The following is an 11,303-nucleotide window of genomic DNA, read 5'->3' as shown; positions in this document are numbered from 1 at the left end:
CGGTCTCTTCCGCCTTCAGAGACCAGCTGCAATACTGCGGATCAGAGCCTCCTGAACACCTCTCGACTCTCTGCCCTCTAAGCCGATACAAGGGTGCACTTGTAAGTTCTGGGTTTTCATTCCTTCAGCTTCATTTTTCCCAAAACCTCATTGACCAAAGTCCTGTTCCCTTTTCTCTACTACAGCCTCTCTTTTTATTAACTTTCAATCCCCAGATGCTCCCTTCTCTGATTTTCCTGAAAAAAGAGTGTGTCCCAATTTGTACACATTGGAAGCAGGACTATCATCCCTAGAAAAGGAATATAAAGTTGAAATTGGCTATAGAAATTAGGGTTGGGGGTAGAGGATATTTATGGTTGGGGAGGGATCATTGTGGTATTCCATACTTTGCTCAACATTTCAAGTTTTAGGGGGAAAAATGTTTCCCCTAATTCCCAGGTATTACTTGAAGCATATACATAGATCCCATATTTTGTATGTTACAAAAAGAATTCAATGATTTAGAAGTTTGACGGAGGGTATTTCTCTTGGGACAGTAGCAGTTTGAATAAGAGTTATATAGTTAATGTCGGCTGCCTTGAGGCTTTGGGAGGGTTTTGAAAGGAAAAGTAGAAAACGTCTTGGAGAAAGGGGCTTATTGTCCCTGGAGACTAGCTTTAAGTCAGAAAATAGTGGTTCCCACCCCAAACCACAGCCATGGGATGACGGATGGTGAGTGGGTTGTGCAGAAATCTTAGAAGCTAGAGAATCGTGTATTGCTATTGTGTAAACACCCGCCCGCGTCCAAGCCTTTTGTGTTAGACTGGAGAAAAACACCACAGATGCTTTACCTCTCCCTGTGCCCATGTCTCTGCCATGTGACTTTGCTACTTCTCCCACGAGGAAGCAGAGCGTCTTCACTCACTTGAATTTGGCTGGGCTGGGATTTGCTTTGACCGAAAGAATGTGGGAGAAGTTAGGTGGTAGGGGTTCCAAGCCTAGGCCCCAGAGGTTCTGCAGCTCCTTCTCTTTTTTTTTTCTGTCTGTCCCTGTGTCTGTGTCTCTGTTTTGTTCTCTCTCTGTGCACCCTGAGCCCGTCCTGTGAAGAAGCTTGGGCCAGCCTAAGACAGACTTGACGTCTATTACTCGAGAACATTTGTTATGTCAATTTTTTCTCTGTCCCTTTGAGAGGTATGTAAATCTTTTTTTTTTTTAAGATTTATTTATTTTAGAGGAAGAGCGAGCATGAGCGGGGCGGGGGGCGCGCGGGGAGAGAAGGAGACAGGCAGACTCCCTGCTGAGCGGGGAGCCCCATGCAGGGCTCGATCCCAGGACCCTGAGCCAAAAGCAAGAGTCCGATGCTTAATGGACTGAGCCACCCAGGTGCCCCAGATGTATATAAATCTTTCTTAAAAAGCCTTTGTCAGTTTTATAATCCAGGACTTCCCCAAGGATGACCACTGAGGGAGATAGCACCCCCCTGTCCCTGTCTCTGGGGGAGGGTAGGAGCCTAACTTTGATCTCTTGGAGACCCAGCCCACGCTCAGACATGAGCAAAGCCATCTGAGACGGCCCAGTGCAGGCCCAGTGCCATCCGATGCCTATGACCTGTCCTAGCGGAGCTCAGCCCAAACCACTGGCCCACAGAATGAGGAGCAAATAAAATCGTTGCTGGGAGGCACTGTTGGTGCGGGTGGTGATGTGGCAGTGGATACAGATGCACTTCTCCTGGGTCGTGACTGTGCTGCCTGGATGGGGGCCCGCCTTGACTCCGTTGGCCAAACCCCCGGGAAAAGGACCTGTTGTCTCTGAGCTCCAGATTCTTCAGACCCCGACTGTGAGGCCAGGACAGAAACTCTGCAAAGCAGGCTTCTCCTTTGCCGGCCCCGTCCCTTAGGTTCTGCTGGCAGGAGCCGTGGGAAGCCCTAGGGCAAGGAGGAAAGGACCGCAGCTCTGCTTGCTTCTCACTCCTGCTCCACCCAGGAGCCTGCGGCTTCCAGCGCCCCCAGCACCAGCACATGGTGCGGGAGGAGCTCCCGGGGCAGGCAGTCTCAGCTGTGTGGGGCTCCTCGGAGGCTCTGAAAAGCCCAGAGTCCTCTCTCTGTTCTCCCAGGCGTTGGGGTGGGAGCTGCTTTCCTTTTTTGCTCTTACGTTTCTCCCACTTCATTTAACCAGTTCCCCACATTAAATTCTCTTTGTTGAAATACCTATTGTGGATTCTATAGACTCCATGGTCAAACTCTAGGGGCACCAAGACTGCTCCTAGGTTGGATGTTGCATTGAACTTTGTAAATATTTATAGGAAAGTAACCCCATCTCCCTTGCTCCTGAGGGATCTCTTCCTACGATCCATGGACAGGAGAGCCTGGATTGCAGATTCTTAGAAAATCTAATTGTAGATCACAGTGGGAGAGACCACGAAACACCTCAGACCTAACAGGAGGGAGTAAATCCTGAGAAATTTGCATCGTTTACTTCTTTCTCCACATCACACAGTTCTGCCTACAGTCTCTCTGCCTGTGCCTGGGGCAACCCACATCCCATAATGAGCAGCTCGTGATGGGTGGAATGGAGGTGAGCCTAGAGAAAAGCCACCTTTGTCCTAAAGGAAGGAGGAGGGGGTGGGGATGGGCTTTCTCCTCTGTGATCCTATTTGCTTCTTGTATTTGTGGCAATTCGTGACCTCAGAGGCCACCATGAGCAGAGAAAAAGGACCCAGATAGATCTTGGTGCACCTGTCATCCCAGTTGCCATGGAATTGCCATAAATTCAAACAAAACCAAGGGGGGGTTGCAGCCCGGGGTGATTCTGCAGCGTCCACCAATTTCAGTCCTCGGTCCTCTCCAGCTGTGTCTCCCTTTTGAAGACTCGCTCAGACTCCCCATCCTTTTTCTACCTGACCCTCGTGTGAAGTTGGCTGGAGCAGGAGATCACGAGTGGGGGACCACTGCCAACATGAAGGCCGTGTGTTGCCAAAGGGGCGTCTTAACAGCCACAAAGGAGCGAGAGGTCAGGGAGGCCAGGAGTGCTTCGCTGCGGATGAATTTGGAAACACCCCCCCCCCCCATGGAGCTGCAGGGCCAGGGGTGTGTTGGGGGCCACGGCTGTGCTCCCACCATCCCTCCTCACGGACTAAGGGTGCAGGGCTCGCTCACTGCCCCCGAGGAGTCTGTAAACGGGCGATTCCATACTGGTTTCTGTTTCAGGGCCTGAACAAATCACTACTGTCTCCTACTTTGTAAGAGCCAATAAAGAAGGTGGTGGAATTCGTTGGTGCAGTTTCTATTGAACATGGTAGGAACAAATTCACGTTAATTAACAATGGGGGAAAAAAAAGCCAGAGTTTTGCTTGGCTTCTCCAGGCCTTGTGTTTGCCAGGAATCCCTTCTGGAGGCACATGCTTCACCTTGCATTGCCGAGGGGAGTTGAACGCCGTCTGCACCCACAGCGTGTGCCCGGATGCCACCCTGATTCAAAGGACACGGTGGTGATGTAGGTGACTGCTTGCTCCAAAATACAGTGAATTGATAGAATTTGAGATGCAATAAAGCCGGCAGATCAGGAGCCAATCGCCATTGAAAAGAGTTGGTTTCTCACGGATCCCAAGAGGAGAGGCGCGCCACTCGGGGGGGGGGGGGGGCATCCGGGGAGGTAGCAGGGCCAGTCAGGAGGCAGGGGGAGGAGGAGACTGTGAGCAAGGGCCTTAATTGTGGTTTCCATGGGAAGGCATCGGCGAGGCGGGGAATCTCTGAGAGCTGATTGGTCCCCATCCCTCAGGAGGTTTTTAGGTCTGTTTTGGAGACATCCTACCTGGATTCATCTTCGTCTGTCTCCCTGAACACGGCTCTTCTTCCCAGTTGCTCAGTTTCACCTGTGAAACTTTTAGTCGTACCTTGTCTTCACCATATTAGTTTTGTTACTACAGTTTCCCCCCAGTCTCTGCTTCATCTCTCATTCACGTGCTCTCCACTGCCCCGTGTTATCTGCCGGGATGTGAGGCTGCCTTAGGGAAGGTCCTGCCCTCTGGTTTTGCAGGTCATACCTGTGTCTGCTCTGCATGGGCTCCCACTTCGGTTCTTGCGCTGGTGTCTGTCCTAACACCCTGTCCCCCCATCCTGGTGTCTGACCTGTCACCCAACCCCCATCCTAGTGCCTGACCTCTCACCCCACCCCATCCTAGTGCCTGACCTCTCACCCCACCCCATCCTAGTGCCTGACCTCTCACCCCACCCCATCCTAGTGCCTGACCTGTCACCCCACCCCCATCCTAGTGCCTGACCTCTCACCCCACCCCCATCCTGGTGCCTGACCTCTCACTCCACCCCATCCTGGTGTCTGACCTGTCACCCCACCCCCATCCTAGTGCCTGACCTGTCACCCCACCCCCATCCTAGTGCCTGACCTCTCACCCCACCCCCATCCTGGTGCCTGACCTCTCACTCCACCCCATCCTGGTGTCTGACCTGTCACCCCATCCCCATCCTAGTGCCTGAACTGTCACCCCACCCCCATGCTAGTGTCTGACCTGTCACCCCCACTCCCCTAGTCCCACTCTTGTTCTCCTTTGCCTCTCATGGTGAAAGGGCTCTGTTGAATTGTTTTAGACAATTTAAAGTTGTGCAAGAGCACATAATTAGGAAAAGTATATTCAGCGAATTGGTTTTGGAAAATTAGATAATGGAGAAGGGGTTATCAGAGCTTTGGCTGTGAGGTCCTGAGAAAATCCTTGAGCCAAGACCCTGCTGTTGGCTGGTGGAGCCCGTGTTACCCTTGTTTGCCACTAGATGGTGCCCAAGAAGGTAAAGTTCGCCTCCAGGCTCTCCCATCCTTTGTAAAGGACGGAAACCTGCTGCTTTATGCCTGAACTAGGGAGATGCAGGTGCTCGCAATTTGCTCGCTCAGAACTGCACAATGAGTTAATAGGCGGAATTAAAGACCTAGGGCTTCCTCCTTTCACAATGTGATGTAAAAACAAATTGCAAATGCGGTTTACTATGGATAGTCACAGGGGAAGGCTCTGATGGGGGGGTGCTTTGGGGTGGGGGGCACTAAAGATAAGAGCCATGGGAGGCAGCTGCAGGGACAGCTGTGATGGCCAGCCTGGCTGAGTGTTTATCTTCGGCTTCTTATCTTGGTCAGCTGGCAGGAGGGCTATTCATTGGCAAGTAGAGAGGAAAGGAAAAGATTTTAAGAGATTTGCATCAAAACAACACAGGAACAATTTACCTTTGTGCAACAGGTTTGAATTCAGATATTTTAACTTTATAGGTTGTCATTCGGAATGAAAGCAGACAGGGTTAATGCTCCTGTGTGTAGACATGCATTCCTGCTCACCTGACGTAAGTGATGTTGAGCATCTTTTCATGTGCCTGACCTGTCACCCCACCCCCATCCTAGTGTCTGACCTCTCACCCCACCCCCATCCTAGTGTCTCCCCTCTCACCCCACCCCCATCCTAGTGTCTGATCTGTCACCCCACCCCCATCCTAGTGTCTCCCCTCTCACCCCACCCCCACCCTAGTGTCTCACCTCTCACCCCACCCCCGTCCTAGTGCCTGACCTCTCACCCCACCCCCATCCTAGTGTCTGACCTGACACCCCACCCCCATCCTGGTGTCTGACCTCTCACCCCACCCCCATCCTGACGTGTGACCCCTCCCAGACCTGGAGGCAAAGCCCTGGCACTCGGCAGCTCTGGAAGGATTCAAGGCTCAGAGCTGTGGCAGGATTTTAAGTATGTTTATGAGCCTGTAGATTAAGGGACTTTTAAGGTCCTCTCGATTGTTTTCTTTGTTGTAGCAAATGCCCAGTCGTGTTGTTTATAAAAAAAAAAAGAAAAGAATAATCATTGTAGAAATGGTAAGACTTTGGTCTAAAACTCATGCCTGTTCTCTCTTCCTTCCTCTGTCCCTTTCTTTTTTTTCCCCTCAAAATGACTTGATTATCTTTTCCTCATGTGTTACAACATTTTTGTCTTCTTTTAAAAAGTTTTTATTTAAATTCCAGTTAGTCAACATACAGTATAATATGTTTCAGGTGTACAATATAGTGATTCAACAATTCCATACAACACCTGGTGCTCATCACGACAGGTGCACAACTTCATCCCCATCACCTATTTCCCCCATACCCCACCCACCTTCCCTCTGGTGACCATCAGTGTGTTCTCTGTAGTTAAGAGTCTGTTTCTTGGTTTGTCTCTCTCTCTCTCTCTTTTTCTCTTTTGCTCATTTGTTTTGTTTCCTAAATTCCACATATGAGTGAGATCATATGGTGTTTGTCTTTCTCTGACTGACTCATTTTGCTTAGTAGTATACTCTCTAGCTCCATCCATGTCATTGCAAATGGCAAGATTTCGTTCTTTTTTATGTCTGAATAATATTCCATTGTGTATATATACCACATCTTCTTTATCCATTCATTAAAAAGATAAATAATCCATTTAAAAAATGGGCAGAAGACATGAACAGACATTGCTCCAAAGAAGGCATCCAGAGGACCAACAGGCACATGAAAAGATGCTCAACATCTCTTGCCGTCAGGAAAATGCAAATCAAAACTACAATGAGATATCACCTCACACCTGTCAGAATGGCTAAAATCAACAACACAAGAAACAACAGGTGTTGGAGAGGATGTGGAGAAAGGGGAACCCTCTCGCACTGTTGGTGGGAATGCAAGTGGGTGCAGCCACTCTGGAAAACAGTACGGAGGTCCTTTAAAAAACTAAAAATAGACCTACTCCACGATCTAGCAATTGCACTGGTAAGTATTTACCCAAAGAATACAGAAACACTAACTCAAAGGAATCCGTGCACCCCAATGTTTATAGCAGCTTTATCTACAATGGCCAAACTTTGAACACAGCCTATGTATTACAACATCTTAATGAAGCACATCTAGTTTTTAATATCATATCAGTCCAAATCTTACACAAATACTCTTTCCCTTCAGATTCTCCTCTTCCTGTGTTGCCACTGACTGATGTGTTTTTAGGAAATTCAGCATCTTGCTATCTTTGCAATGTCCCCAGGCTCAGTCCTCTGCAGAGCTGCACTGTCTCACCCTCTCCTTTCCTGGTGGGGAGCACACACATCCAGTGCGTCCTCCTCCCTACTTCTGCAAATATGGCGGTGGGTGACCTTCGTAGGTGCGGCCCTCATGAGTTATGACTGGAGAGAGGGCACGTTCCCCTGGGGCACGGAGCAGGCACAGGGGAAAGACGGGAGAGCTTGGTGCTGTGCTGGCCGGGCACCCTAGATGCCAACCGTTTGCATTCAAGGATCTGGATGTTTCTGGCAGGGACACTGGGAATGGCTGGACTTAGGTCACCTCATTGCCTGTCGCTAGTGAGCCACCTGCTGGGTGATAAGATATCAAAAGATGGATCCCGAGGGCTATTGCCTTGGATGGGGCTGGTGGGGAGAGTCCGAGCCTGAACCCGATGTCCCAGGCCAGGGGTGGAAGGGGGAAGCTCTGTAGGGTCCTCTGGAGAACCAGCAAATGCAGCCCACGAGACGGGTAGGGAAGCACCAATCAGCAGCCCAATGGAGCAGAAATCGTTCTAATCTAATAAAGTGTGTTCTTCTGGAAGAGCAAACATTATGCACCCCTCCCCCCATCCAAAGGACTAAGTAAGAGGGAGAAAGAGGCTGAGGTAGGACCCCCTTCCCAGCCCTCACATACCCCCCACCTCTGGGGTAGCCCATACACGGGGGCAGGAACCTCCCATAGGACGTGAGATTGAAGTTTAAAAATAGACAAACCTGGGGTGCCTTGGTGGCTCAGTTGGTTGAGCGACTGCCTTCGGCTCAGGTCATGATCCTGGAGTCCCGGGATCGAGTCCCGCATCGGGCTCCCTGCTCGGCAGGGAGTCTGCTTCTCCCTCTGACCCTCCCCCCTCTCATGTGCTCTCTCTCATTCTCTCTCTCTCAAATAAATAAATAAAATCTTTAAAAAAAAAATAGACAAACCTGCATCTTCGTAACCAAAGGAGATTCTTTAATAACTCAAAGTTTCCAAAAAGTTATGCAACTGGACTGAGATTCCATTAGTGGTTTTGGTTTGTGACCTGATGAGTTGAGATGTTTCATTCAAACCAGTGATAGTTTACTGAGTGAATGCTCATTGACATATCATGGCTTAAATAGCATGTTTGGCATGATTTTAAGGGAGGAAAAGTCAGGGTCCAGGAAGTAGTGGAGAGGGGCTAAGACCGGGGTCTCCTTCCATTTCCCACCATGAATGGTTTGCAAGGTCTTGTCCACGTTCAACTGTGATGGTTCTAGCTCTGTGATCTTCTGAGTCTCTGAGTACAGGTGACTTCTCTCTTCTTGCGCATATATTCTGATTCAGCACTGAGTCAGACTCTGGCTGTCATGGATGGAGGCTCTTCAACCCACAGAGACAGAAAAACCAGCTCGTTAGTGACCCAGGCAGACGAGGTGGTGGAGGGCCATGTTCAGATGGCCAGCCAGGCTCCTGACCACCGACCGCTGGACAAGACGACAGGTCTCCCTCCCCATAGCTACACCCCCAAGAGCAAGGCAAAGAGAAGGAAAGGGAGCGGTGCGTCCTGTCGTTGCCACGTGTCAGGGATCACGCTGAGTCAGCGCTATACCTAAGTCATCTCTTCCTGTCGACCCTGGGGGTACATTTATTCAGCTAGGAAAACTCCTCAGGCATTTTAGGGGGCACAGAATGAATTATTCCTTCTCCTGTCCCTTTTTTTGTTAAATGTGAGCCACAGCTCCAGGGACCCATGACACCCCATGGGGTCTGGGGACCAAGAGAAACAGCATCAAGACATGCAGAAGAGAAGGGGTTGCCCATGGCATGGACCCTCCTGGGGCACCGTGGTGGGCTTCCCTGGAAGGAGTACCCCTCACCGGTTAGGCAGAACCCAAGGAAGGTGAACGTGGATGAGGACGCCCCCCGTATCCTCATGCTGCTCATCCCCCTGAGCACTTTCACGGTCGCCCAGCCCTCACCTGACCCCCAGGGAGCCGGCTTCGGGGAGAACACATTCCTACCCTCCCTCCAGTGGAGCCTCTGTGGTCACTGTAGCTTGTGACGCCAGCCCCGTGGGAGGGCTGGGGACCTCTCCCCCTCTTGTGGGGCCAGGCTGGCCGCAAGGGGAATCTGAGTTCTAGGAGGAGGACAGCCCCAATTTCTGGTCGGAAGCCTTGGCAACAAAAAGCAGAGCAGTGCACAGAAAGCCAACAGCCACCGAATCGTCCCCAAAGGTAGAGCCCAACTGGGACGGTCAATCAGCCCACCAGGCCCATAGGGGGCATCTCCTAAGTCCCCTGCAGCCTGTGACTAGACGTGCTGTTCTTGACGCCAAGTGTTCCGTCTTCTTCCCTGAGATGGTCAGTCAGGTGCAGCCACGTGGCGAGAGGCTCAATGAAACAGAATGTATCATACTCGCGGATCCTCGAGATGGGAGGCCCAGTGCACCATGCAGGGGCACATGGAGACGCCACGGTGGCCAGGAGGCAGAATACAGGAGGGAGGGGAAGACTGAGGCCACTGCTTTTGTTGGAGTTTCTGAGGGGAGGCAAAGCAGGGCAGGATTCACAGTTTGGGATTGGCTTGTTGGAATAGTTTGGGAAGGCTTGAGGCTAGAGAGGTAGCCTCTAGTAGGCTGGTACCTTGCCCTGGGATGACTAAGGCGGAAGAATATGGTCTCCCGGGGTGCACGGGCCAGACGGAGGAGAGTGGCTCTGGATGGGTCAGTTTACAGATGAAAGGCATGTTCCTGGCTGGGGCTTTGCTCTAAGAATCAGCTAGCCCTAGGCGGGGCAGTCTCTCCCCAGCCAGGAAGGTTTTCTATTTGTTTGTTTGTTGGTTTGTTTTGTTTTCCATTATTTTAGATATCAAAACATAATAAGCAGAAAAGAACACATATACAACGCAACATTTAAATCAGTGGACTTTGACTTCAGCAGATTGCCTTCTATAATGTGGGTGGGCCTCTTCCAATCAGTTGAAGGCCTTCCTAGAACACACTGACCTCCCCCAAAACGAAGAAACTCTCCTAGCAGACAGCCTCTGGACGTGAACTGCAACTCTTTTCTACATTTCCAGCCTGTTGGCCCACCTCCATTAGCTTTTGGACCCATCAAGTCTCCATAATTGCATGGGCCAATTCCTCAAAGTAAATCTTGCCCGATATACACACACACACACACACACACATCCTGTTGGTTCTGTTTCTCTGAAGACCACTGACTGATACAGATGCCTTAACTCTGAAGACCACCACATGCAGAAGGAGCTTCAGTTCCCTCCTGTTCATTCTTTTTTTTTTTGGAGGAAAGCTTGGAGTAGACTATTAAGGGAGACCCCTGTCAGGGAAACCTATGACAAAATCATGAATGGCTACCATGTATCAGTGCCCATCAGAACAAGAATGGTTCTTCGGCTCACTGCAGTTCCATCACCGATCTCTTGACTAGATTGGGTGACATGCCCCGTGGGCCCATGAGCTACCAAGTCAGGATGGCCCACTGTCTCCATATGAGGCCAAAGTCCAGTGGATTGTAGACAGTGGCAAGCACGTCCCTAACTCCCGGGCCATCTTCCCTCCGCTGTGGCTCGGGCGATGTCGCCCACATTCCCGTGTGAGCAAAGCGGGGGCTGAAACCGTGGGAGTAGTGGTGAGAAGGGAGATGAATGTGCATCACGGGGGAAATGGAGAAGTGGGCTAGCTTGGCTGGTCCTGCTCAAGTGCAGGAGGGAGCCGCAGCAAGGGCCTCATCGAAGGAGGACAGGATTTGGGTGTATCGGCTTCTCCGTAAGCTGCAAGCCTGCAGAGGCCCTGGGTGGGCAGGGGCAGGGAATGCAAAGGCTCAGAGGAGTTTGGATGGACGAGGGATGGCACGACATTGGGGGGGCGGGTGGCAAGAGAAGATGAGAACCTGATCAGCTGCAGTCCCTTGCAATGGGCAGTCAGGAGTGCCACCCCCTTGTAGTAGGAGCCCTGGGACCAAATGTCCTAGAGGTGGAGGGGCTGCAAGAATCACGCTCGCCTTTCTGGTCCAGGGCCTGCTATTTGTGGTTCTGGTACTGCTGATGGCATACCACCCTCTTCCTGGGACAGTCACTTGCCTCTTTGTGGCTGGGGATCCAGGAGCATTTGCTTTTGGTCACTTGAAGAGCTCCTGCAGGGCAGGGAAAATCACCACAACCTGGTAAACCAAAGAATGCAAGATAAACACAGAATGTGGGTTGTTTTGTTTGTTTTTTTTTCTGCCGGAAGACCTGGGTCTTGGGAAACCCAAAGCTTGGCTGTCCTAAGTGGGAAGGCTTATCTGGGAATC

Source organism: Mirounga angustirostris, unplaced genomic scaffold (assembly GCF_029215605.1).
Source record: "Mirounga angustirostris isolate CCGP_5_RB_7025 unplaced genomic scaffold, mMirAng1.0.hap1 SCAF_2, whole genome shotgun sequence".
Lineage (NCBI taxonomy): Eukaryota > Metazoa > Chordata > Mammalia > Carnivora > Phocidae > Mirounga > Mirounga angustirostris.
This window is presented reverse-complemented; position numbering follows the sequence as displayed.